The sequence below is a fragment of the Pleurodeles waltl genome, chromosome 3_1 (genome assembly GCF_031143425.1).
Source record: "Pleurodeles waltl isolate 20211129_DDA chromosome 3_1, aPleWal1.hap1.20221129, whole genome shotgun sequence".
Taxonomy (NCBI): domain Eukaryota; kingdom Metazoa; phylum Chordata; class Amphibia; order Caudata; family Salamandridae; genus Pleurodeles; species Pleurodeles waltl.
This window is the reverse complement of record NC_090440.1, coordinates 431,150,489-431,178,188: the sequence shown is the minus strand read 5'-3', so window position 1 is coordinate 431,178,188 and position 27,700 is coordinate 431,150,489. Positions and strand designations below refer to the sequence as shown.

The following is a 27,700-nucleotide window of genomic DNA, read 5'->3' as shown; positions in this document are numbered from 1 at the left end:
ATGCACAACACTGAAACACTTCATACAGACTCAGATCAAAGACAACACATTTCTAAACACACAGCTACATGCTGTAGCATTCTATCTCTCTGGATAAATGCTTCTGTGACCTATATGGGGTAGTAAGCACTACACAAATGCTACCGTCCAAAATAATACCTTCAGGTAGCAGAGATGGAGAATTTGCATTACACAGGAAATCAATATGGCTTTCAAAATTTGATACAGCATAAAAGCTACGGGTTAAAATATGTTCAAGAAAATGGCCTCTTTTTTCCACATGCACCTAAATTTAAGCTTTACTGCTTGCTGGTGTCATTTAAAATTGTTAATAAGGTGAAAGAGGTTAAAGCAAAGTCATGCAAGATATTTGGCAATGTTTTTATTCTCCTCCCCAGAGCAACTGTAACATTAAACTTGGAAATATTAAGGTGAAAAGAAAACATTGGAACACTAGAACTTGCCTTGGCGTCATATGAAGAAAGAAATTGAATGGGTTATTTTCTTCTGCCGAAAACTCTGACCTAGCATGATTCAAATGATACTATTTTGTTCAATAGATGTAAACTACAAAAACAAAATTATTTTAATGAGGTTTTTCAGAACAATATAGATTTTTGGGCCACTTTCATTCCAAGGTGGCATCTAAAAAGTTAATCTATGCACAGATTTATCTGTGTTGTTAGCAAAGATATCCTGCTTATATTTAGCACTTCATCCTGACATGTAGGTTACTTCTAAACACTCTTTCTCATTGGAAACGATTGGTGTGGAAAAATAGAATTTGTTCCAATCAAAGTGGTAGGAGTAGCACACATTAGCCTCTCTGATCTCGAGGTCCATGTGTTATTCTCTGGACACCCACATTAGGTCGATAGTCAACAAATGAAATACTATGAATTGATTAAAATTCCCCAAATATTAAATGCATTTCAAAACTTTATAAAATGTATAAACTTTTTGACAACATTTAACAGGAGCTTGAAAGCCCCTGGAATGAACACTGTTTTGAAATGTGCTAATAGTAGCTAACACATTTAATTAAGACTTCTTTAGCTATATTCTTTATCTCAGCAGCTATTGCATACACATCATTAATTCAGAGCATGGAGACAGAATTTAAACCATGGCAAATCATGTGATTTGCACGCACAAAATAAGTTTGTCATTAAAAATCAACATGTAGGCGATTTTCCCTCTGGTTCTTCCGGAGGTACTCGTGGCCTTTGGTTCATATATGGAATCAAGGTGTTGCCTCATTAGCACCCTGGCATCTTTGCACTATTCAGTCAGAGTCCAAAATGGGCTGAGAGATATGGAGGCAAGAGCACAAGGACCCCAATGAAACGGTTATGAGAAGACCTGCTATGACTAAATAACTCTAAATCACACTAAATATATCAAACGATAAAAATGAAAAAAAAAATGATTCTATTTAGTATAAAATCCATGAACACGATTTAAGTTTGAATATTGCAGCATTATTCATTGTACATTACTACCTCAATGAACATGTATATTTGCTGTAATACAGATTCTTACTGAGGACCTAAAAATGAAAAGTGTGTGCTCCGTGAATGTTTAATTCCCAGTAGCTCATACCACTTGTATAATGGCCCAATATTGAAACGCTGGAATCTAGTGACATTTACAAACCACTCAGCTATTGACTTAATCTTTAGAACAATACGCTCGGGGTGTTGCAACTATGTGCCACAATCATGTGTAGAGAAAAAAACAAAGGGGCATATTTAGGAAGCCCCTAGCGCCACCTTGTGACACATTTGCGTCACTTTTTTTATGCAAGTGTGGCGTTCAGGTGGCGTTTCCCCCGCGCCATATTTACAAAGTGGCGCAATGCTTGCATTGCACCACTTTGTAAACCCTTGCGCTACATTATAACTGCACCAGGCAGAATGTTTGAATGTGGGCATTCCAACACTAGGAGGCCCAAATAATGGTGGTGTGAAATTTAACAGATTTCACGGTGCCATTTTTATGGCCTGCTCAAAGCAAAAATGTTTACGCTACTGTAGCAAAGGGCCACAATAGTGTTAAAAATGTTGATGCCATTGTTCTAACTCCCGCCATGGTGCTTCGTATGTTAAATACAGTGCAACCATGGTGTTGTTATTTGCCGGTAGAGGTGCGCAGAAAAGTGTTACATCCGAGCTGATGTGCCACCTTTTCAGAATCTCGGCCAAATCTCGGCCAAAGGGATTTATTTATAAGCCCCTTGCACGACTGATGTGTCATGTTTTCTATGGGGAAAAGTGACATTCCGGCAGTGAAAAGGGCTTGTAAATAAGCCCCAAAGTTTTCAAAGAAATCTTAGGCCCGGATTTATGAAAAGTGGCACATCAGCTCAGATTAAACATTTTCTTGCGCGCCCCTCCCGGCACCTAACGACACCATGGTTGCGCCGTATTTAACAAATGGTGCACTGTGGAGGTAGTTAGGACAATAGCGTCAACATTGATGCTATTGTGGCACGTTGCTACAGTAGTGTCAAAACTTTTGACGCTAGTGTAGCAAAGTGCAAGGAGGCCCATAGATTTTAATGAGTGCATAATTTTAACGTCTGCTCTGAGCAGGCATTAAAAATTATGGAAAAAATGGTGCAGTAAAATCTGTTAAATTTCGCTGCGCCATTTTTTCGGGCCTCCTAGCGCAAGAACACCCCCCCTTGCATACATTATGTCTGACTAAGGCATAATGTGGTGCAAGGGTTTACAAAGTGGCGCAATGCAAGCATTGTGCCACTTTGTAAACATGGTGTGGGGGAAATGCCACCTTAACAAGACATCGAAAAATTATGCAAGTGTAGTGGAAGGTGGCGCTAGGGTCTTCTTAAATATGCCCCTTAATGTGTAAAGATTTTTTAGTCTAGGTTCACAATGTGTCATAAGGGAGTGTTTCCAAGATAAAGGTGTTGATTGTATTATGAATCCTCAAGCAACATGAAGAGAAGGTAAATATTGCATTCTGCGCTGCATGAATTATTCCTGCAGGGTATACAAAATGTTCCAATAGGACTGGACTATTGCTCAGTAACATGCTGAGCATGTCACGCAGGGTGATAATCAATAACAAAGCAGCTTGCCTTTAAAAGGAGCCATGATAGTATTTAGAGAAGGGGAATGTAGTAGTAGACATGTATTCTCTTTTGTCTAATTAATATGAGCTTTTATTAACCGGGCAGCTGAGTTTGCATCTTCAATTACGTTTGCAACTGCTATTTTAAATGCCAAATTTGTGAAACTCATCCTAATTAATTTGCACTTCATTCATAGTCTCATTTTTGGCCACGGAGACCACATTTGGGCTAGGCAGGTGAAAATAATTTCTTCCCTAAGCTGAAAGATTCACAGATGTACAGTACCTCAAGAGTGACATATTATTCTGAAAACAGTGCTACAACGCTAATACATTTCACCATAAGTCTGTTGGTAAATTTTGAATTTTGGAATTCTCCTTAACTTTTTTGAATTTCAATTGTATATGCTGTTGTTTATTGGGCTTCAATTTACGTTATTCCTCTTTCCAAATGTCTCCTTTATTGAAAGGATTTTGAATTCCAAATTCAACACAATCAGTATAAATTGACTTTAATTTATGGTTGCTTTCATGATTATAATTTTACAATTACTCTACCTGTATCTTGTAGTACATGTTCCAAAATAATGTATGCTTATCTTCAAAAAGTCAGCACTAATTTCTGAAAGCATTGTGGAAGTTATGCTAGTGAAGTTATTTCATTGTTCTCTCCTTTGTGCCATGTTGAATTTAAAAGTCAAGAATAAGTGTATTTAAGCATGGCATAATGCTCGGTTAAACTAATATTGTGTCTTAAACTGATCTTGTCGAATTGGGCATACTTGCCCGTCCACAATAATTACGGATTTTAGGCATGCCATAATGGCCTCCCTCATGCACGGCTGATAAGCCAAGCTGTTCCCCTCCAATGGACATAATCCTTCAGAGAGAAGACAAGGTCTTTGCCCAGGGATTTAGAATGCATTGACTCATAGCTGGACGGGCTGTTGCTAACAATGCCTAATAAATAATATTGTATGTTACCTAATTTACATCAAGCACGGTTCTCTTTAATTTCCCCATCTAAATACCAAACATCAGATTTGTGCCTCACATTGTCCTTCTTGGTATCCTTGTAACCCAAACTGCATGACATTTCAGTTGAGAAGATCCACCACAAGACATTTTAAACAGGTTCTGTTTTGGTAGATCCTGCCACAGCAATGTAATTGAAACAGTTTATCCACAAGGGTGAGTCTATTGCATACTTACATTAGGGATATAAATTGAGAGCTATAATCTTGCCCAGCTATGGTAATCCATGACTTGGTGTGGATCACTAGATGGACATTTCCTTAGCCACCAGTACCAAACTTTGATACTGTCAGACATCGCCCATTTCCAGAAACCACGACACACACTGATATTTGGGACACATGTGAGTAACAAAGAAAACCAGAAGGTTAGCTTTTCCATTCTATCCTAAATGCAACCAATTCAAATTGAGCAATTAAGGATTTCGTCACCTTTTCCGACGCCATCCTTTTCTTTCACATATGAAGAACATTTTCCGAATGAATAATTCACTAGCGACAATTTTAACAATAAATAATATGTTATATTTTAAAATGCATTTCAACTACAACACCGCAAGCCGAGGAGCTGTGCTGCTAGTGTTAGGGCATCCTTCCATATTCTGTGTGGCTTTGCCACAGACCGACAAACAGAATAAATGTTACCTAACAGCAGAAACCAGTGATTCTCTTATGTATCTTACAGGTCTCTGTCAGCAGCAGTGAATGGCGGATGTTTGCCCAGTCCCTCGGCTGTGAAACGATGACATTTGTTTGACTTGGAATGAAAACAACGTGTGCGTTGATGTCATTGAAGCTGGCACATCACAGATTTTTCTAACCAACTTCTAATTCCTTCTGTTATTTGATACTTCCTCCGCTATCTTGAAAGCCTCTCGCCAAGAAAAAAAAACATACATTGATTTAAATGGATCCTGAGCATTCGTGGCTTCCCTTCTGCTCCATCAATCAATACGTATCATCCGGCATCATACTTGCTATCGCGTAATAATCAACATTCTTATGCTTAAGTCATTCCAGCACTTGAGCATTTTCTTCGAAAGCAGGCAAGGCCTTTCTCAACAGCATAATACAATATTTAAAAGGGAGATCAAATTAAAACAGGACTCTAAACTGTTGCTGTAATTCATGTTTAAGAGCCTTTATGCTGTCGATGGTATTTTAATTGTCTTCAATATGAATTGCGCTCACTTATGGTGTTCTAAAGCCTACTGCTCTGAAACACAATATGCCCTCAATCTCGGTGTAGTGTTTTTTTTTAAAACTGTATGTTCTTCAGTTGATGTTTGTATTCACCGTGCTTCTGTTAATAAGTATATGTCTCGCATCTGGGGGGCGAAAACCAAAGGGCAGATGTTTCCTAGTTGCAAGCAGGGCTGTGCTAAGAGTCGTGCACTCCTCAACTCTGAATCAAAGACCCAAAAAGGAGATTAGTTCAGAAAAGCAATAAACAGTTATAGTGTCAAAACTTCAACCTGTGCACCAAAGCACGAACAGAAAAGTCAAAATTCAGGGCACAATCTAGTAATACCCTTCAAGAAGTTAGCTGCAGGAATGAGTTTCAATATAAGGTAGTCTTTGCAAGGCTACAAACTTTATCATATATTGTGCAACCTAATATTAATCAAAGCCACACCACAGTGAAACATTGGACAAAGGTGCCGCTGGTCCCTTACTAATCTACACATGTATGAATGAGACAGGCTAGCGGTCACAATGAGGCATTAAGATGCACTGCAACCTCAAATAGATCTGAGGCATGATTCCCCTTTGCAACTAGGGTGCACTGCCGTTTCCCATAATACTCAGCTGGAGATGATGAGACACAATAGCTAAGAGGATACAATGCTTGCTATATATTTCAGTCCTTGTTTGAAGAAGGAGGAATTCCAATGTTATATCCCGGCCCTGGACCACGAAAGGTAGTTTGAGTCTTTTAATCCTTAGGTGTATATACATTTGGGTTACCTTCCAGGCCTCCAGCCCCTGACAAAATGTGTATGATTTATTTAATATGATGTGCACACACCTCATCTTTTTTCAACCCCATTTAACCTCCCCAGGCGCCGAAGCTTTAGCAGCTCATGAATCACCAGCAGCCGCCTAACCAGCAGAACGCTTGGATCATATTGTGAAGTACCCGGAAGCCCAAACCTATACAACCATCAACAAGAAACTCAGTCCTTGGATTACCTCACCCATGACCAGCAGTTACTGAAACTGAAGCATTTTCTGGTACACATAAAATCGAATTAATAATCCGCTATTCCAAAAGAATGACATTAATTAATATAAGAAAACGGATTACCACGAGTGCTTCGAAGTGAGACACTTAAATTTGTAATGCAATGAGTCTTGCGTTTTCTCGAGTTAGAGCTATTGGTAAAGCACCCCCCCAAGATGGGGGGGAGTGCGGCCCTTAGGGGTCGGGCCGCCGTGGTCCAACCCTCCGCACTAATTGTGTGTCAGGCTGGCTTGGGACTTCCACCCACACGCTTGGCGAGGCGTGGGGGCAGAATTTAAAAAGAGGGTGCGTTGGGGTGACGTTGGTGCTAGATCCAGCCGGCGCGCACCAGTTGTGGGGGGGCAATTTAAGCCCCCCCCCAAAAAGGCTCAGCCTTTTCTGCTGCGTCGGCCGGCTGATCCTTGCGGCCAGCATTGTTTCCTCGTTGGACCTACTGCGGCCATTGGATTTACTGCGGCCGGGACCTCCAGTGACCCGCCACTTCTCTGAGGATTCTTGCCATCGGATCGACTGCTGCCGGGACCACGCCACATCTCCATTCAGGTTTTGGGCCACGCCGCACCATGGAGTGGTTTTGGGGGTCCTTTGAGGTCACGCACGCTTTTGAGAAGTGCAACCGTTAAGGTTTTAGTCCAGGCCGCACAACGGAGTGGTTTTGTGAGTTCCTTAGAGGTCACGCGTGCTTTTGAGAAGAGCATCCATTGAGGTTCTTGGCTTTCCCCCTTGTGTTTCTCCTAATTCGCGGGCATGCCGCTGTGCTTCTCCCTAGTCCTCCCGCAATTATCGTAAAATTTTTGGCGATTTTTGGCACACCGCACAAGAGTAGTACATTACGGGGTACACTTTACAATTTGCTTTTAGGTTGTGTGACCCTGTGTGTTCTCTGCACGTTTTGCGTTAATTTCAGTACATCGCTTAACTGTTTTGCATGCTTGTGAGGACTACATGCTGATTTGGATCTAACGAATTGGATTGCTGTTAGCTTCCAGGGAAGTGGGGTTGCATGAGGGAAGAGTTAGATACAGCCTGTGATTTAAATTGATCTCATTTACAAACTGTCATAGTATATGTTACAGGGTATTTCAAAACTGTTATAATATATGTGAATACAGTGTTGTAATTGTGTTTCCTAATACAGTGTTGTAGTTGTGTTTGCTCATTAACTAAGTTGCATAGTGTATGTTGAACGTTGTTGTGTTATTTTAAGCAACAGGGAGTCATGGCTTGTAATTGTAATAAGGCGGGTAAGAGGAAGGACAGGGACCCTGAATTGTCTCAATGATTGAAGTTGGTTCTGGCAAAACTAGGTAGTGGGGATTCTGACAGCGGGAACTCCGCCTCGGATGGAGAAAACAATTGTGCTGACAATGATCGCCCGAGGCGAGCACATGTACCCCCCGCACAGCATTCCCTCCTGTTAAGGGGAGAAATAAGAGACTGGTTTCAAGCACACAACAGCCGTCAGCTTCCCTGTTAACAGACACCCCCGCGCAGCCCCCTATACCAGTTAATCTGATAGTATCTGGAGGTGTTACCTCTGAGGTTCCTCAAGTGGAACAAAGAACAGTAACCACATATGATCCGGGGGTAGTAGCAATCCTATCTGACATCCGGAAATCATTGTCAACATTTTCGGCACCATCTGCGGTGCCAGTTGGTCAGCTGGCCTGTCCAGCTCAGGCTGCATTTCCAATTCTACCTCCTCCAGTAGTGCAGGGGCAGGGCGGTTCTGCTGCCCAGGTAATTATGCAGGACGCGACCACGCGAGCTCTCCTGGCTGTGTCTCAACTATTGGCGAATTTTAATACCTCAGCTATTCCCGCGCAACCTATATCTCCATGGTCCTCAAATGACGGTTTTCAGAATTCTGTAGCAGAGCTTAAACATCAGATTGAGGCAATTGCAGCAGCGCGCAGTGTTACACCAGCACACACTGAGGCGGTGGGTCCGTGTGTCACCCCGGCACCGGGCGCCCAACCTCCTGCCCCCTCCGCCACGGAAAAAAGTAAGGTTACCGAGCTCAACAATAACACGTCTGTGGGTGGTGTTACGGCTGTGGTGGCCGGTCAAGACACACTATTATCAAGACCAGGTAAGTTTGCTGCTCATGTTGGTTCAGACGTTAAAGAAAAGATTCGGAAAGGAGAATTTGTGGACATTTTTTCCCTCATTAGAGCCAAAGGAAGGGAGATGGAGGTTAAAGACAAGGAGGTGAACACAGCATCTCATAGTGATAAAAAAACCAAAGTAGAAGAAATTATAACTAATTGGTTGTTTGGGTTTAATGTCTTTATGTCTGTCATGCTTGAGAAGAAACCAGAGTTGGGTATATCAATGATCTGTTATGCAAATAAGATATTGAAAGCACACCATATGTACGGTGACAATCTTGGTTAGAATGTGATAGAGACTTCAGGTGGGCAAAGGTTGAGGACCCAGGTATTGGTTGGGACCAAACTGAAGTGAACGTATGGCTAGAATGTGTAAATAGCAAATTGCCTGGGAAACAGCCCTTTCGCTCACAATATTCCAGTGATAAAAAGGGGTTGTGCTGGGCATTTAACAGAAAGGTATGTTCTCGCCCCTCAGGGTCTTGCAAATTCAAGCATAACTGTTCTTTCTGCGGGCATCCTTCTCACCCAGAGTTCAGGTGCATTACAAAAACCAGAGAGAAGGTGAAGGAAGGGAGTAAGCCCTTACATTGAAACTACTTTGCCATCTCCTATATAGATTGACGCTTTGCTCCCCTGGTTACAGACCTATCCCGATAAAGATTCTGCAGAACTCCTAGTTAATGCCTTTTCTATTGGTTTTAGATTCCCTGCTCTACAAGTCCCCCCTATTCCATACTGAAAAAATTAATTATCAGCTTTGAGGAATCCGGGGTTAGTGGCTAGGAAGATAGAGAAGGAAAAGCAATTAGGTAGGTTGGCGGGCCCCTTTTCTTCCCCTCCAACTACAAATTATGTTTGCTTTCCTTTGGGTGTTGTTCCCAAAAAAGAACCAGGTCAGTTCAGGCTGATACATAATTTATCAGCCCCTCTGGGATCATCTGTAAATGAGGAAATTGACCCCCAACTATGTTCAGTCTGGTATGCCACTGTGGACCAGGCCCTTGTGAAATTACGTGCTTCAGGTCATGGGGCACTGCTAGCGAAAACTGACATTGAATCTGCCTTTAGGCTTTTCCCAGTTCACCCTGATGACTATCATTTATTAGGGTTTCAATTTGGTGGGTCATACTTTCACGATAAATGCATGCCTATGGGATGTAGTGTGTCCTGCAGTTACTTCGAACAATTTAGCACCTTGTTGCAATGGATTTTTACTAAGCACACAGGTCACAAAGAAGTTATACATTACTTGAATGATTTCCTGGTGTTGTGCCCTCTGGGGTCGGCGAGGTGCTTGTGGGCCCTCCAGGCTTTGACTACTATGTTTGAGGAATTTGGGGTCCTGCTTGCCCATGACAAAACAGAAGGGCCCTCTACCCACATCACATTTCTGGGGATTGAGATAGATTCCATAGGGGGTGAGTGTTGCTTAACGTTGGATAAATTACAAGTATTTAAGGATTCCACTGCCTCTGTATTGTCTCAAAAGAAAGTCACCCTGCACCAGCTCCAGGTTTTGGTAGGTCAGCTGAACTTTGCTTTACACATACTTCCCATGGCTCGCTCCTTTTCCAGGTCCATCGATAGGGCAATGGTGGGTTTGACTGAGAAACACCATCACACTAGACTGTCCCTTGAGGTACGGGATGATTTGAAAACATGGGATGCCTTTTTACAGGATTTTAACGGGTCGGTCATTTGGTCTCATTCTCCAGTTCCTAGTCCAACTCTGGGGCTCCTTACTGATGCTACCAGCAGTGTAGGTTTTGGTGCCATCTTGGGCACCTGCTGGTGCAGGGCCAACTGGCCCGTGGAGTGGGCTGAGAAGGGGTTTACTAAGAATGTAGAAGTTTTGGAACTATTCCCCATTATTGTCGCTGTCACCATTTGAGCCCAGACATTTAAAGATAGGTCAGTAATATTCTGGTCAGACAACATGGAGATTAATAGGCAAAAGGCATCTTGCAGAATGGGTCTACGTCTCCTGAAACACTTGGTTTTAATCTGCTTAAAACTTAACAATACCTTTCACGCAAAACACGTGCCTAGGGTCCATAACAATGCTGCTGACGCTCTATCTCGCTCATTGATGCAGGACTTTCTGAGGTTCCACCCACAGGCGGAGGAGAAGATGACGGAGTTCCCAGCATATCTGTGGAAGATTGGACCCCCTCTCTTCCCTCTTTAGTAGCAGCATCCTTAGCGTCCCGCACAAAGGGGGCTTATGAGAGATCATTTCTGCAATACAGACAATTTTTAAATTCAAAACACATTTCAGATTTGTTTTCTACGCAGGCCATTTGTGGGTTTTTGAATCATTTAAAAGAAAGGGGCAGATCAGTTTCATTCACCAAGGCTCACTTATCCACTATTCATTTCTTTGTGAAGCTTCAGAATTAGGAGGCCCATTTAAACACCTTCATCATTAAAAGGGCGTTGGCTGGCTGGGCTCGACTAGAGGGCCCAAACAAAGACACTAGGCGCCCCATAATTGCTGCCTTGCTAGGGATGCTCTTAGACAGAATCCCCTTTGTGTGTTCTTCGCTTTTTGAGGCGACATTACTCACTGCTGTTTTTACTACAGCTTTCTATGGCACCTTTGGGGTTGGCAAATTAGTTGGGTCTTCCAAGGGGGATCACTTAGGAGGCCTTCAGTGGGCAGATGTACAGATCACTCCAGGAATGACAACAATTCAACTGCATAAGTCCAAAACTGATAAATTGAGTAAAGGCTCACGTATTGAGCTTAGAGCCACGCCGAGGTCTCCGTCATGTCCAGTGGATCATTTGGGATCTTACGTGGTGGCCCGCCCTTCCTCTGGGTCATCTGCACTTTTTCTTCACGCAAATGGCGAATGCCTATCTCGCTACCAATTTTTAGCAGTGCTAAAGGTGGCTCTTAGGGCCTCAGGTTGGAAATACAGGGGTACTCTTCGCATTCATTCAGGATTGGGGCAGCTACTCTTGCGGCTGGCACAGGGATGTCAGTAGCTGAGGTAAAATCAATAGGGAGATGGTCATCCAATTGTTACAAGCAATACTTTAGACTTGAATTGAAATGATGGGTGCTCCCTTACTATGACTTCAAATGCGTTTTCTCCTACAATGTTCTTTCGTTTCAGTTCAATGGCTCCTCGCGTGGTCTCGGTCTTAGGACCTTCTTTCTTTCAGCCGGCGGCCTACAGGTTGCAATAACTCCGTAAGCCTAAGCAGGCGGCTATCCAGGATGTGTCCTTTTGCTGGTTATCTAAAGAATTCCCAAATGCGGCCATTGCATGGACACAGATGGTACCTCGTCGCAATTGGGGTCCAAACATTAAATCAAGGACAATCAATATGTCGGTTCCGAGGCTCAGCGCTGAAATGGCAAGACTATGCCCATGTCCCGGGCGCTTATGGAACATTCCGCATAAACTTTTGAAGGGCCCAGAGATGTTTCACAGAGACATGGTACATTTATCCGATGCGGGGACGGATCAATTTATTGCAAATATGTGGTTCTTATCTCACAGCTTGTTTGTGAGTGGTCCACTAAGCTGGGGCCCCGGGATAACACCAAAGATAGGATCCTGAAGTCCTGAACCAACCTGCGGATGTCCACACCAGCTTAGGGGGTAGGGAGCCCTGATCGCTGGTGTGGCTATGGGGCTCCCACTCCTGGATGCCCGTTACACGCCCTTGGCAGATTGGTGTTTGGGGAGGGGATGGAACCCCGAGCATGAGGACAAGGAACGGTGAAGTCAGGGGAGACGTCCCCCGAGGGATACATGTGAGGTACGGTTCACCTGTGTGGTCCAAAGGAGGTTCAGGACAGGAAGGGATCCTGTCACATTGATTTATGGTTATTGAATTAATCTCATTAAAATGGTTCTTTGAATGATTGTAAATATGATTTGAAAATTCCTGTTTGATTTGAATTATTACAGATGGTATTTTTATGAAGTAATTGAAAAGTTATGAATAAAATTCTTCCAACAAAGATGGGTTTGTCGGTCTGCGTGTGGCAGGTGTAGGGGTGAGGGCCGTCTGGTGGTCTCCAAGTCCTTTAGCATTGTAAATGTTAGAGCTATTAGTGGTGTAAACTCCTAACCAGCGACAAGGCCTGATTACTTTCTGGGCATGGTAAAGCCCTGAAATTCTGATCCTTCCTAATTTGTGAGTGGCATACAATATGATAAATCATAAGACACTACTAGAGTGACAGGAAAATTGAGCCAGAATTACAGACACAGCTCTCCCATAGTTAAAAATTATTATTATCAAATTGAAGCAAGCAAATTAAATCAGCACAGCAGCCTCAAAAATTAGACAAATCTCAAGAGGTGATCTGCTGTGGGGATCTGTCATACTTGCTGTTCAATATTTATATGAGACATCTCACCCAAAACTCAGAACAAAACCTTTAGTTATATATTGATGCAGATGGCATCAAACATCCCACCCAGTTTGGGTAAGTCAGAAGATGGATTGATTGATTGAGTGATTGATTGCATGATTTGTAAAGTGCATAACTACCAGCAAGGATTCCTAGTGCTAACCAGAATTACAGATATCAGAACCAGGACAAAAATATCTTTGCACGCCTAACGTAGGTGCATTATTAGTTGAAGGAGAACTTCATGTGTCTGCATGGACTGAAGAACAAAATCCTGGAGTGTTCAAATAACATCATTCCTTTCATACGGCTGATTCAAATCAGACCCAACACAAGTACTACTCCTTTAGTAAAAAAAAAAAAACATACGCATTGAGCTCTTGAGAATGTTTACTTTGATCCAAAATAACAATGGCAGTGAATAATACTAACTGCTAACTCCTGCTACTTCAACAAGATTTGATTACTGCAACATTGTCTATACCATGGTGTTAGAACTGTCAGCCCTTGGCATGGTTTCTTTTGGCTTCTAACCTCCTGTTTTTGATCCTGTGCTGATTTTTGTTTTTATTGGCTTTAGGACTCTGGGCACTTTACCACTGCTGACCAGTGCTAAAGTGCAAGGGCTTTCTGTCTAAATGGTATTGGTGATTCGTTTATCCATTATTGGCATAATCGATTTACCAGTAAGACCCTAGTATAGTGCACCAGGTGTGCCCAGGGTCTGTAAATCAAATGCTACTAGTCGTCCTGCAGCACTGATCGTGCCACATACACAAGTGGCTTTGCAAACATGTCTCAGGCCTGTAATTGCAGCGTCTGTGTGTGCGGTTTCAAATTGCCATTTTGACCTGATAAATACACCCACTTTCCAGACCCAAACCTTCCCTTTTACTACACGCAAGTCGCCCATAAGGTAGGCCCAAGGTAGCCCCATGGGCAGGATGCAGTGTATTTAAAAGGTAGAACATGTACTGGTGTGTTTTACACGTCTTGATAGTGAAATACTACTAAATTCAGTTTTCACTATTGCAAGGACTATGGCCCTGATTCTAAGCTTGGCGGGCGGCAGTAGCCGCCCGCCAAGCGGGAACCGCGAGAAGACCGTACCGCGGTCAAAAGACCGCGGCGGTCATTCTGGGTTTCCCACTGGGCTGGCGGGCGACCGCCGAAAGTCCACCCGCCAGCCCAGCGGGAAACACCCTTCCCACGAGGAAGCAGGCTCAGAATGGAGCCGGCGGAGTGGGAAGGTGCGACGGGTGCAGTTGCACCCGTCGCGAATTGCAGACACTGAAATTCTTTGTGGGGCCCTCTTACGGGGGCCCCACGACACCCCATACCGCCATCCTGTTCCTGGCGGGCGAACCGCCAGGAACAGGATGGCGGTATGGGGTGTCAGAATCCCCATGGCGGCGCAGCAAGCTGCGCCGCCATGGCGGATTCCCATGGGCAGCGGAAAGTCGGCGGTACACCGCCGGCTTTCCGCTTATTGCCGCGGCTGTACCGCCGCGGTCAGAATGCCCGGCGGAGCACCGCCAGCCTGTTGGCGGTGCTTCCGCCAACCTCCGCCCTGGCGGTATTTACCGCCAGGGTCAGAATGACCCCCTATATCTCCTATAGGGTGAAATGGGGATTGCCTTGAAATAGCTTTAAAGAGTAATTTCCCATTGGAAGCAGATAGAGATTTGAGTGTGGCGTCTCTGAACTCACAATTTAAAAGTACATCTTTTAGTGAAGTTGTTTTTTAAATTGTAAGTCTGAAAATGGCACTTTTAGAAAGTGGGCATTTTCTTGCTTAAGCAACACAAAAGGATGATGGACGGAGTGCTGACAATGCAAACACTCACCCCCAGTCAGAGATCTGGGTTTAATCCATTGTTCTTTTGCTCACCATGCCACCCCAGTTTGGACCCAGCCATATGCAAATCAGTCTTGACCCTGTTCCCCATGGGAACAGTCCAGCCCGAACTGCCAGGGCAGGTCCTCCCTGGACCGGAAACAAGCATCCTGGGACCAGTTTCTGGGTTTCACCCTTCATCAGTAAGTCTAGCTTGAATCCAGTGGTGCAGCGAGCAAGGGACCCATGTTGCGTTGCTAAAGTTGCCCTAAGTGGAAAGGGTATGCACCCTAAAGACTTTTCTTTGAAATGTGTCTCCTTCACTGGCGGAATTGGGTATAAGTACTGGACCTTTGACCCCACAAAGTTAAAATCCTTCCGGACTGAGGACAAGATGCTAGGAATTAGAGTGAGATAGTGTAGGAGGGACTGTCACTCTGCCTGCTGCTTTGCTTGGCTGGCCTGCTGCTTGCTGCTTCTGTCCTGAGAGTGAAAGGACTGGAATTTGCTTTCTACATCCTGCCACCAAAGGTTCTCCAAAGGCTTGGACTGAGCATGCATCTTGTTAAGGGATATCAAAGACTTCAACTGCCAGCACCTGGGCTCCCTTGCTGGGAGTCCTGACTTGCCAAGTGGTGCCAAATATAGTTCCTAGGCCCGTGGGATTGAGTTCTGGTGTAACCAAGAAGAAACAAGCACATTGACTCCAGAGAGACTATGGAACCGGTGACACTGACTCAACACCACTGCCTGCACCGGAGGTGTGGTCTCTGCTGAGTGCAACAACTGTGACCGATGCAAAAGGCTGAATGCCGCCACAGCACCTCCAAAGTCCCGCCACAGTGTGAGTCCTGAGTGACGTGTCACCGTCATCTGTGACACCTGACTCCGACTCCAATGCAGCACCTGTGGCCCCATGCTGTAATTGCAACACCGCAAAGTCAAGGCCTTGTATCTTGAACAGGTGGATTCATTGACCCTGCTGGATTGTATGGAACCGATGCCTCACCACCGACATTGCATCACCTTCCCTGAAACTGTAAGGAGCCGAAGCCTCACCTCCCCTGCCTAGTAGTAAGGAACTGCACTGGCTTCAATGATGCCTCACCTCCCGACTCCGTGCAACGTCTTTGTTTCCTGGTTTTAGAAAGAACTGTACATGGGGTCCGTGCGACTCTGTGACCGTGCTGCACTCCCTCGTGAGTGGTGTCAGACTGTTAGGAACGACTCCCTCAAGATGTTGTGATAGCCTCAGTTGAAGCTATTGTGTTTCTAAGCGCTCTACTAAGATTTAATCTTTGAAAATTCACATCTTTGCTTGTGTATGTTTGGTTTTTGTTGTTTTGGTCTTGTTTTACTCACATAAATATTGGGCATTTTTCTAAAGTGGTGTGGAGTACTTTTGTGGTGTTATCTCTGTTTTATTGTGTGTGTGTGTGTGTGTGTGTGTTTGTGTGTGCACAAATACTTTACACATTGCCTCTGAGATAAGCATGATTGCCCATGCCAAACTACCAAGGGAGAGAACAGGGGTTATCTTGGCTGTGTGACTCCCTTATCCGGACTAGAGTGAGGGTCCCTACTTGGACAGGGTGCAAACCACTGCCAACTAAAGACCCCATTTCTAACACATGGTTTCTATGGAAATAAGTGCACAACTACAGAACCTACAAGTTCAAGCTGAAGACTCATTACATTGAATTCATACACTTCCCCTTGTCCTTCAAAGACCTTGACTGGCTACCAGCTGTACACTGGACTCACTGTAAGCTTCTTTGCTCTTCTTTTAATGGTTGAGAGGGCTTGGGAACGGCTGAAGGAACTAGTCACAATCTGCACTCCCAGCTGGAACCTAAGATCAAGCAATGCAAAATTGATTTCACAGGCCATGATTAGCTGAAAAATGTACTGAGGGAGAACAATCTAATTCAAAGCAAAACTCTAGATCTTATTGCGACTGGACCACAGGAATCCCATTGGGTGTCAGCATTTGAAAAAATGAAAATAAGCCTGTTCATAGAATTCATTTCCAACTTTCTAGAGGATTTGGACATCCCATCTCTTGTGGGACACAGCTTCAAAAACCACAATACAACAACTGGGAAAGCCCAAGAATCAGTAGCCACCAAGTGCTCTGCTACTTAGAAGCTCTGGCTCCAACAATTGGAAAGGAAATAGAGCTAGCAAAGACATACTATCAAAAATATTGGTGCTAAGAAGTGGCCACGTTTACGAATAAGCATATCATCAACATTTAAATAAATGTTTATACATATGGATAGCTTTGTTGTACATACTGGTAGTTGTGTAACATTAAAAGAGTGTAGTATCAGACCATTACTTTTCAATTATATACATGTTTGTGTCCTTCCCCTCAACACATCTTGGTTTCTTTAATCTGATTTGAACAAGATACCAAATCCACAGTACAGTTCTGTTGCTCAGTGCCTGATGTTTGAGATGATTCAGCTGCAATAAAAAACGTTCTCTGTAATGCAGTTCACTTCTGGCTCACACTTTCGCAAACACCAAAAATAAATGGAATCAATAAAATAAATCTTGCTCTGATTCTATGTTTGCCTCAAGCCGAAAAGCAAAAGATAGTGTTGCCCTATACATTGATGCATGACACAAGCCCAGAAAGATGATGTCTGTAGAATCAAATCCCTTCAGAAACTGAAGATGGTGACAGCTTTCACAACAGGCTGGACTGAGGACTTTGGTGTTGGAGAATCACAATTCCCTGAATGTACAGCCCAATAAGTGATAGATAATGGCATTCCCCTGGACGCCAATGAAACCAATGAAAAGTAAAGGTGACAGGATAAGGCTGCCTGAGACTTACCATTGCCTGTGCAGCAACATTTTGAATTTCATGGCAAGACCGGAGGCCTATATTATGCTGTCTCTAAACTTGTTTTATTGAATAGCAGCAGTCAAGACAGAAAGAAAACTGCATGCCCCAAGAGACTAAGGAACACTGGTCAATGGGAACAAAGAAAAACAAAGTATTGTTAACAAGTCAGTAACAAGGCACAGGCTATTATACCTACGTTTACTGCAAGCAGTCCTCTCTCCTTGCTGCTCCCAGTCAAGATAAGCATACTTTTACAAACTCTTTCAAATATTTCTATATATAGTATTTATTTATGTATCTTCACATTTTCAGTACAAATATTTAGTGTTCATGGTACATTAGCATTACAACAATTTGTTTTCCTCCCCACTGCGCTTGTGTGCATCTCTTATCCTCCCTCCTCTTGTGGTCACGCCCATTAATGCTAGAGGCGGACCACAACATTTCTCCTCAGCCTTCCGCTTGATGTGCTCTGCGTTTACCTTAGCCCTTCTCAGAGCAATTTCTCTCTAACTTCTTGGCAGTCGCTGGCTCTGTGTGCCCTTGTCTGCAGGGACATGCCTCAGGGGCACTGCCTTCTTCCCTTCTCTGCCTCATTCTGGGCTCTTCTACATTGTGTCTCCTCTTACAGGAAAGATTCCTACAAACTCTCAACTGCAGGGGCACACCTCAGGGCACTGCCTTCTATCTTTCTTTGCCGATCCCTGAGCCCTTTAGCGCTGTGTCTCCTCCTACGGGGAGGCTTCAATTGACAGACTTACTGACATTTAACCCTTCCCTTTATTCAATACCTCATGGTTTACTTTGGCACTATTGTTTTTTTTATATTATTTAGCATGGATTCAAATAATTCTTTCTCTTTGGAGGAAAATAATGATAATGAGGAGCTTTTTAAAACTATTTGAATTACTTTATTCAATCCTCTGTGGCATAAGGTATTTCAGCTTCCATGACTAAAGATACTAAAAAATATGAAACTACTGTTCTCAGCCGGATGTGACAATCCAAATTGGCTCTATCTGCAGGGAAAAGCAGAAAGCACAGGGTTCGGAGGCCCGAACATCAGTTCAATCATTAAAGAACAATTACAAAAAGATGTATGCCCTTGTGACTGGTGAGTATTCCTCATGGTGGGTTGAGGATGACGTTCCTCCAAGGCCTACTTCTAAGGAGTGGAATTCTTTTAATACTGGTGTTAAGCATAAGACTGAAACAAAAAATACAGAGAACAGTTATGACAAAATTGTTATTTTTAACATTCAAAATGACAATGTTGACATGGGGGATATGGATATCGACAATGACCCCCAATGCGGGAGATGATTCAGACTTCTGGTCCAGGCCTCAGGCAAAAAAGTCTAAACTTTCCTCATCTCTCCAAGATCCCTTTTTATCCAAACCAATTTTAGACACTGATGGTCACCCCATGTTTGATCCCAAGCTTATACATCATCCTATTTTTACGGATTGGCTCCCTTCAGATCATGTTGGGGAATATATTGCTGCCAAGCTGCAACTTCCCCTGGGCAAACAGACAAGAGCAAAATTCAGATCTGAATGCCCCAGACCTTCCTTACCCTTCCAAATTACCTCTACCCCTCTATTGATTCAAACATGTTCACTTTTTTCTGCAAGTTTGGCAAGGATCCTCGAAAAGGTGTGGCCAAAGCCTGGTCCACTTGTCAAGATAAGCTATTAGACATTGTTGCTCTTTTGGCTCGTGTTTTCAATATACCCGAAATTACCATGTTGGACAAAGCACATATTGATGCGGAGGAGCTTTCCATGTGGGCCCAAAGAGCTTTCTGTCATCTGGGGAATGCTAATTCCACTATTACCCACAAATGTCGTAAAGGGCTATTATTAAAGTTAGACCCTAAACTGGCAAAACCTGCATCTATGGATCCCGGCCTCAAGGCAGACAGTATTTTGATCGGTGACTATTTCACTAAAGAACTGAGCAAATAAGTTACTACTTTATCTTCCCTGGACAAAGCCAAACTGTGAGAAAGGGCCTCTTTTGACATGGTAGCCCTCCATTTTTTGTCTGGAAAATTATGTGCTTTCAAACTGTAAGTGCCGTGGGCCCCAGCTAAACAAGTTCCCAGGGCCAGATCTCGCTCCCCAAAACTGTGCTTTATATTTGCACCTCAGGCAACAGCTCCAAAACGTTCAGCCGTTGCTCCTGCTTCAACCGGGAACCGGCCGAACTTCTCTGGCTGGCCCACAGGACATCTTGGTGGCCTCGACCTAAAAATGGAAGGTGACACTTGTGATAGAATTACCTGATTTTATATGGATTTTCAAATATTTCTCCCATTGATTCCTATGGTGCACAAATAAACACAAAAAGACTCTTTTTGCCAAACATTGAAAAATCATAACTTACCCTATTTTGATGATCTTGGTCTCATATTGTTTTGTGAAAGTCTAAAGTAGTTTCGTAAATTGGTGTTGAGTCATTCTTTTGAGTGTGTGTCCACATTTATTGATATTGTTAGTATAACAAATGTTAGCACATCTCCAAGATAAGCCAAACTTCTCACACACACTACCACAAATACAGACCATTAGGTGGTCTACTTTTTACCTCTGGATACCAAGGTTGGGTTGCTTGGACTCTCTGCATAGTGCATGTCTTTTTTGTACACTATCAAGAGAGCCAGCCTCCTACATTTGGTGGCAGCGATGGGATACAAGACTTTGCATGTTGCTGATACCACTTTGTCACTACATGACCACACAAGTAACTCTAAAACGTGTCTGTAGTTGTATTTTTAACAATTGGACTATTTTTTAAATGTTTTAAATTGATTACTAGGGCCCTGATTACGTCCCTAAAACAAGTGATTCGATTTTTATTTGTTATTGTGTACTATAGTTAGGCCTTAGAAAAATGTTTTCAAAAGTGTGCTAAAGTTTTCCAAAAGTTAAAAAGGTTCCAACTTTAGTATCAAAATGTCTGATGCAGAGAGACAGTTTTAGGAATGCAACCTGATACCTTGGCTGGAGCTGAAATACCCCAGGTTGAGGGCTCTCTGAAAAGCATACCAGAATACACTTGAACTCATGTCACCACAGAAACTCTTAGGAGACTTGTGGAAGAGTATGACACTGCACATGCAGTAGATGATGGGGAACCCTCAGCACCAGAGAATCAGTAAAACTCTGATGAAGCTGTAGATGATGAGGCAGGATCCTCCATCTCAGAAGTAGAAACCCCCTCAGAGGCTACAGAATTAAATTCAGGGTGACTCAAAGAACCCAAAATCAGTCCTGGGTAGAATTCATGGACTATTCAATAAAAATGCTGGATCGCCGGTTAGAAAGTAGCAAGGTATAAGCTTTTGATGGGCTTTATAACTTACTTATGAAAGAGGATCTTTTGAGTAATTGTTACAATGAGAAACTACATCCGTTCATGGTAGACCAAGGTCCACTTTCCCCTCTAGAGTTGGGGAAGAAGGCAGACCACTGGGTCAAGACGATTGTGACCAAAACAACCACTGGTGGAAAGATTGGAACCAAAATAAGAGCAGAGTCTTCTTCAGGCCCCCAAAAACCTGTTCAGGAGGGTGAGCCCTGAGACTTTTCACAGCCTAAGGTTGGACACAAAGGTAGGAACTGTGATCCCAACAAGGCTTGTACCATGATTGCAAGAACGAAGTGCACCAAACAGGAGATCCTAGCTGTAAAAATAAGAAAAATGCCTCTAGTCCATCTGCAGTAAATGCAGTTGTCAATCTCCAGATGGGATAACAGGTGTGACCTGTCTATGTTAGTGAACCCACAGAATCAGCATTAGTCACTGAGGGAGGGGTAGATCTATCCTATGCTGCCTGCTCCACTAATATTTGAAACTACAGGCAGCACCCATTGATTAATGGGACTTAGGTAGAAGCCTTGAGGGACACAGGGGCTAATGTCACCATGGTGACCCAGCTCTTTGTCCACTCAGATCAGTACCTGATAGGTAAAACATATCCTGACACCAATTCGGGCAATGTCACAAAGACCCATCCTATGGCTATGGTATCTTTTGACTGGGGGAGTAGTTGGACAGAAGGAAGTGGCTGTGTCCCCATCCATCCCTGTAGACTGTCTGCTTGGAAATTATTTGGAACAATCTCCCTTGGCTGAAGTAGAACTGAGGACTCATGCAGCCATGATTGGGCTCCCAGAATGGGGTTGTATCAAATTATCAAAGCAAGGGCACAGAGCAAACACCAGAGTCAAAAAGAGGTGTTGAACCATGAGAGAGTGGACCAACCCTCCAATACAAAATGCAAGAAGACTAGGGGACCAACTTCTGAACACGTCAGAACCCCTCTTCCCAGGAGGAGTACTTGTTATCACCAAAGGAAACTGAACCTGTGGAGTTTGAGCCTTACCACCCGGAGCTCTTAGGACCAGGGGCCCCCTCTAGGGAGGATCAGTGCCAGGGATAAAAAACACATGTCCCACTCTTGAAGGCCTGAGGTTGCTGGCACCCTTGACCCTCAAACAGCTTCAGGAAACAGATACATTTTAGAGGTAGTGGATCATGCCACTAGGTACCCTGAAGCCATTCCCCATAGGCCCATCACTGCCCCTGCAGTAGCAAAGGCCCTCCTGGGTATTTTTACCAAGGTTGTCTTTCCTAAGGAGGTGGTATCAGACAGGGATTCAAACTTCATGTCTGCATACTTAAAACGCATGTGGCAGGAATATAGAGTGACTTATAAGTTCACTACACCATATCTTCCACAGACCAATGGACTGGTTGAAATATGTGACCAAACATTGAAAGGCATGATTGGAGGACTCCCTGAAAAGTGTGTATATGGAGATGGGATGTGTTACTTCCATATCTGCTTTTGGCCTACAGGGAAGTGCCACAAATGGGAGCAGGGTTTTCCCCCTTTGATCCTTTGAACTTTTGTTAGGGGTCCATTACGTCTCATGAGGGAAAGCTGAGAGAGGCCTCTCAAAGAGCCTAAGCAGGACATTGTGGACTATGTACTTGGCCTAAAACTCCGGAATGGCTCAGTACATGGAGAAAGCAAGTAAACATCTTCAGTCCAGCCAGGAGCTTCGGAAGCACTGGTATGTCTAAAAAGCTGCACTGGTGGAGTTCCACCCAGGGCAGAAAGGCTCCTAAGGCTCTCCAAGACAAGTGGTCAGTGCCCTACCCTATACTTGAAAGAAAAGTGGAGGTCACCTACCTGGTGGACCTTGGCAGTTGCAAGAATCCCAAAAGGATTATACATGTGAACTTCCCGAAGCCCTATTTTGACAGAGCTGATGTGACCATACTCATGGTTACAGATGAGGGGCAGGAAATAGAGAGTAAACCTCTCCCTTATCTCTTCTCCAGCAACCGACAAGATGGTTCTGTGGTTGGAGTGGCCTTGTCAGACACCCTCACAGGCCAACATCAGGCTAACTTCAGGCAAGTCCTCAACCGTTATGCTGACTTATTCGCTCTGACCCCTGGTAGGACTAACTAGTGTACCTATGATTTGGACACTGGTGACAGCTTGCCTGTCAAAAACAAAATCAATGGACAGTCAGACCATGTCAGAGAGAGCATCCAAGTGAAAGTCAAAACGATGCTGGATTTGAGTATCATTGAGCCCTATGACAGTCCCTGGGCTAGCCCAGCACTTTTAGCCCCAGAGCCTCACCCCGAGCGAGAGGAAAAGGAAATTAGGTTTTGTGTTGACTACAGGGTCCTCAACTCAGTCACAAAAACAGATGAACACCTAATTCCAAGAGCTGATGAGCTCATAGGCAGATTAGGGGCAGCCAAATACCTGAATACCTTTGATCTTTTATCTGTGTAGTGGCAGATTGGACTGCCCCCTAGAGCAAAAGAGAGATCAGCACTCTCCACCTCAAGTGGGCACTATCAGTTTATTGTCATGCCCTTTCCTTCCAGAGGTTGGTGAACCAAGTCCTGCCTGGGCTGGAATCCTTTAGTGCAGCTATCTAGATAATATTGCTGTCTACAGCTCCACCTGGCAGGATCACCAGATCCAGCTTGGAAAGGTCCTTGAGGCCCTACAAAAGGCAGGCTTTACTATCAAGGCCAGTAAATGTCAGTTAGGACAGGGAAAAGTTGTGTACTTGGGCCACCTGCTAGGTGGAGGACAAGTTCAACCTCTAAAGTCCAAGATCCAGACAATTCTGGCTTGGGAAGTGCCAACTACCCTGACCCAGGTCAGGGCATTCCTTGGCTTGACTGGATACTGTAGGAGGTTTGTGAAGGATTATGGCACCATAGTGGTCCCCCACTCACAGAGCTTACCTCCAAGAAAATGCCAAAAAAGATCAACTGGACAGTGTGTTGTCGAAAGGCTTATGACACTCTGAAAATGCAATGTGATATGCCCCTGTCTTGAATACTCCAGATTTCTCCAGGTAGTTTTTTGTCCAAATAGACACCTCAGAACTTTCGATAGGAGCAGTCCTAGCCCAGACCAATGATGAGGAACATGACCAGCCTGTTTCTTTTATAAGCAGAAGACTACTCCCTAGGGAACAAAAAAGGAGTGCCATAGAGAGGGAAGCCTTTCCTGTGGTCTGGGCCTTCATGAAACTGAGGTCATACTTATTTGGCTCTCATGTCATAGTTCAGACAGACCACAGGCCTCTCTGGTGGCTTCAACAAATGAAAGATTAAACACCTCAAACTGCTTAGGTGCTCCATACCTCTACAGGGAATGGACTTTAAAGTGAAACACAGACCTGGCTCATGCCAATGTAGATGGCCTTCCCAGGTTCTTCCAGTTAGAGGGTTAAGACTCACCAGGGGAAGGGTAGTTTCATCCCCTTTCACTGAGGGGAGGAGGCAGTAGTGTGGGAAAGGACCTCTTTTGACATAGGAGCACCCTATCTTTTGCCTGGAAAATGTTGTGGTTTCAAATTGTAAGTGCCCAGGGCCCATGCAAAACAGGTTCCCAGGTCCAGATCTCTTTCCCCAAAACAGTACTATTTATGGGCACATCAGCCACTCTTGTAACTCACTAGTAAATGGTACTCTTGGTACCTAGGGCATGGGTACTAAAGAGGGGCCCCCAGAGCTGCAGAACCAATTGTGCCACTCTGAGTTATCCCATACCAGCTCATGCAGACTGCCATTGCAAGTGCATGACAAGGTGTATTCAAAAGTTGCAAACTCAACATGGCACTCTCCAAGAGTGCCCTGTCCACTACCACTGCATGCACAATAGGTAAGTCACCCCTCTGGCAGGCCTTACAAACCTAAGGCAGGGTGCACTAAAATGCATGTGAGGGCATATGTGTGCATGAGCAAATATGCACCTACTGTGTCTTTACAAAACATTAAGACATAGTAAGTGTACAGAGAAGCCATCACAAATACATGTGCTAGACACTGGCCATTGCGAGTTCCCAAGCTACATGATGGCCTCTCTGCATCCTGGGTTGTTTGGTATCAAACAACTCAGAATAATAAACCCACACTTTTTTTTAGCATTCGATTGTTTTATTGTTTTACTGTGACTGCAGCCGACTAGCTGCTTTCTAGATAAGTCTCCCTTGTTATATTGTGAGGATGGGCAGGGGGAGGGTCCTTCAAAGTGTTGATCAGGCTGGTGGAGGGAAGGGAAGTACTAACACAACTGTAGGAGGCTGGCCATGGTTGCAGTGGGTACCAAGGGGTACTTCCACTCTGTACCAGGTCCAGTTATCTCTTATTAGTGTAGAAGAGGTGTTTCTAGCAGCTTAGGCTGATAGAAGGTAGCTATAGCAGAGCAGCTTAGGCTGAACTAGGAGACATTCAAAGCTCCTACTATACCACTGGTGTCATATGCACAATATCATAAGAAAACACAATACACAGATATACTAAAAATAAAGGTACTTTATTTTTATGACAATATGCCAAAAGTATCTCAGTGAGTACCCTCAGTGTGAGGATGCCAAATATACACAAGATATATGTACACAATACCAAAATATGCAGTAATAGCAAAAGGAAGTAATGCAAGCAATGTAAAGTTACAGTAGGTTGCAATAGGAGCACATAGGTATAGGGGCAACACAAACCATATACTTCAAAAGTGGAATGTGAACCACAAATGAACCCCAAACCTATGTGAGCTTGTAGAGGGTTGCTGGGACTGTAAGAAAACAGTGAGGGTTAGAAAAACATCCCACCCCAAGACCCTGAAATGTAGGTGTAAAGTGCACCTATAACCCCCAGAGAGCACAGAAGTCGTGATAGGGGGTTTCTGCAAGGAAGACCAACACCAGCAAAGCAACAACAGTGGATTTCCGGACCTGAGTACCTGTGAAACAAGGGGACCAAGCCCAAGAGTCGCGACAATGTCGAGAGTGGGCAGATGCCCAGGAAATGCCAGCTGAGGGTGCAAAGAAGCTGCTACCGGATGGTAGAAGCTGTGGATTCTGCAAGAACGAAGAGGGCTAGAAACTTCCCCTTTGGAGGATAGATGTCCCACATCGTGAAAAAGCTTGCAGAGGTGTTCCCACGCAGAAAGACCGCAAACAAGCCTTGCTAGCTACAAGGGTCGTGGTTAGGGTTTTTGGATGCTGCTGTGGCCCAGGAGGGACCAGGATGTCGCCACTTGGATGAGGAGACAGAGGGGACGCCCAGCAAGCCAGGGAGCCCTCACAGAAGCAGGCAGCACCTGCAGAAGTACCAGAACAGGCACTTGGAAGAGGAGTGAATCAGAGTCCACCCGAAGACACAAAAGGGAGTCCCACGACGCCGGAGGACAACTCAGAAGGTTGTGCACTGCAGGTTAGAGTGTTGGGGAAATCCTGGAAGAGTGCACAGGAGCCGGAGCAGCTGCAAATAACGTGGTACCCAGCAATGCAGTCTAGCGTGGGGAGGCAAGGACTTACCTCCACCAAACTTGGACTGAAGAGTCACTGGACTGTGGGAGCCACTTGGACAGAGTTGCTGAGTTCCAGGGACCACGCTCATTGTGCTGAGAGGGGACCCAGAGGACCGGTGATGCAGTCTTTTGTTGCCTGTGGTTGCAGGGGGAGGATTCCGTCGTCCCACAGGAGATTTCTTCAGAGCTCCTGGTGCAGAAAGGAGGCAGGCTACCCCCAGAGCATGCACCACCAGGAAACAGGCGAGAAAGCGGCAGGATCAGCGATACAAGGTTGCAGTGGTCATCTTTGCTACTTTGTTGCGGTTTTGCAGGCGTCCTGAGCAGTCAGCGGTCAATCCTTTGGCAGAAGGTGAAGAGAGAGATGCAGAGGAACTCTGGTGAGCTCTTGCATTTGGTATCTAAAGAATTCCCCAAAGCAGAGACCCTAAATAGCCAGAAAAGGATGTTTGGCTACCTAGGAAGGAGGATAGGCTAGTAACACAGGTAAGAGCCTATCAGAAGGAGTCTCTGACGTCACCTGCTGGCCCTGGCCACTCAGAGCAGTCCAGTGTGCCACCACACCTCTGAATCCAAGATGGAAAGGTCTGGGGCACGCTGGAGGAGCTCTGGGCACCTCCCTTGGGAGGTGCAGGTCAGGGGAGTGGTCACTCCCCTTTCCTTTGTCCAGTTTTGCACCAGAGCAGGGCTGGGGGATCCCTGAACTGGTGTAGACTGGCTTATGCAGAGATGGGCACCATCTGTGCCCATCAAAGCATTTCCAGAGGCTGGGGGAGGCTACTCCTCCTCAACCCTGTTAACTTTTTCCAAAGGGAGAGGGTATAACACCCTCTCTCTGAGGAAGTCCTTTGTTCTGTCTTCCTGGGCCAAGCCTGGCTGGACCCCAGGAGGGCAGAAACCTGTCTGAGGGGTTGGCAGCAGCAGCAGCTGCAGTGAAACCCCGGGAAAGGCAGTTTGGCAGTCCCCGGGTCTGTGCTAGAGACTCGGGGGATCATGGAATTGTCTCCCCAATGCCAGAATGGCATTGGGGTGACAATTCCATGATCTTAGACATGTTACATGGCCATGTTCGGAGTTACCATTGTGACGCTATACATAGGTAGTGACCTGTGTATAGTGCACGCGTGAAATGGTGTCCCGCACTCACAAAGTCCGGGGAATTTGCCCTGAACAATGTAGGGGCACCTTGGCTAGTGCCAGGGTGCCCACACACTAAGTAACTTTGCACCCAACCTTCACCAGGTGAAGGTTAGACATATAGGTGACTTATAAGTTACT

At 44.6% G+C, this 27,700-nt stretch overlaps 1 protein-coding gene across 2 annotated transcripts in view; it reads left to right on the top strand.

Annotated features, from left to right (window-relative positions):
• Nucleotides 1-12,468, top strand: part of RHCG (Rh family C glycoprotein) — a 384,997-nt gene extending 372,529 nt beyond the window's left edge. For both annotated transcript variants that reach the window (XM_069222700.1, XM_069222699.1), the window contains exon 11: nucleotides 4,816-12,468. The gene's annotated coding sequence lies outside the window, so the exon portion shown is untranslated. The remainder of the gene's footprint in view (nucleotides 1-4,815) is intronic.
• Nucleotides 12,469-27,700: the final 15,232 nt, after the last annotated feature.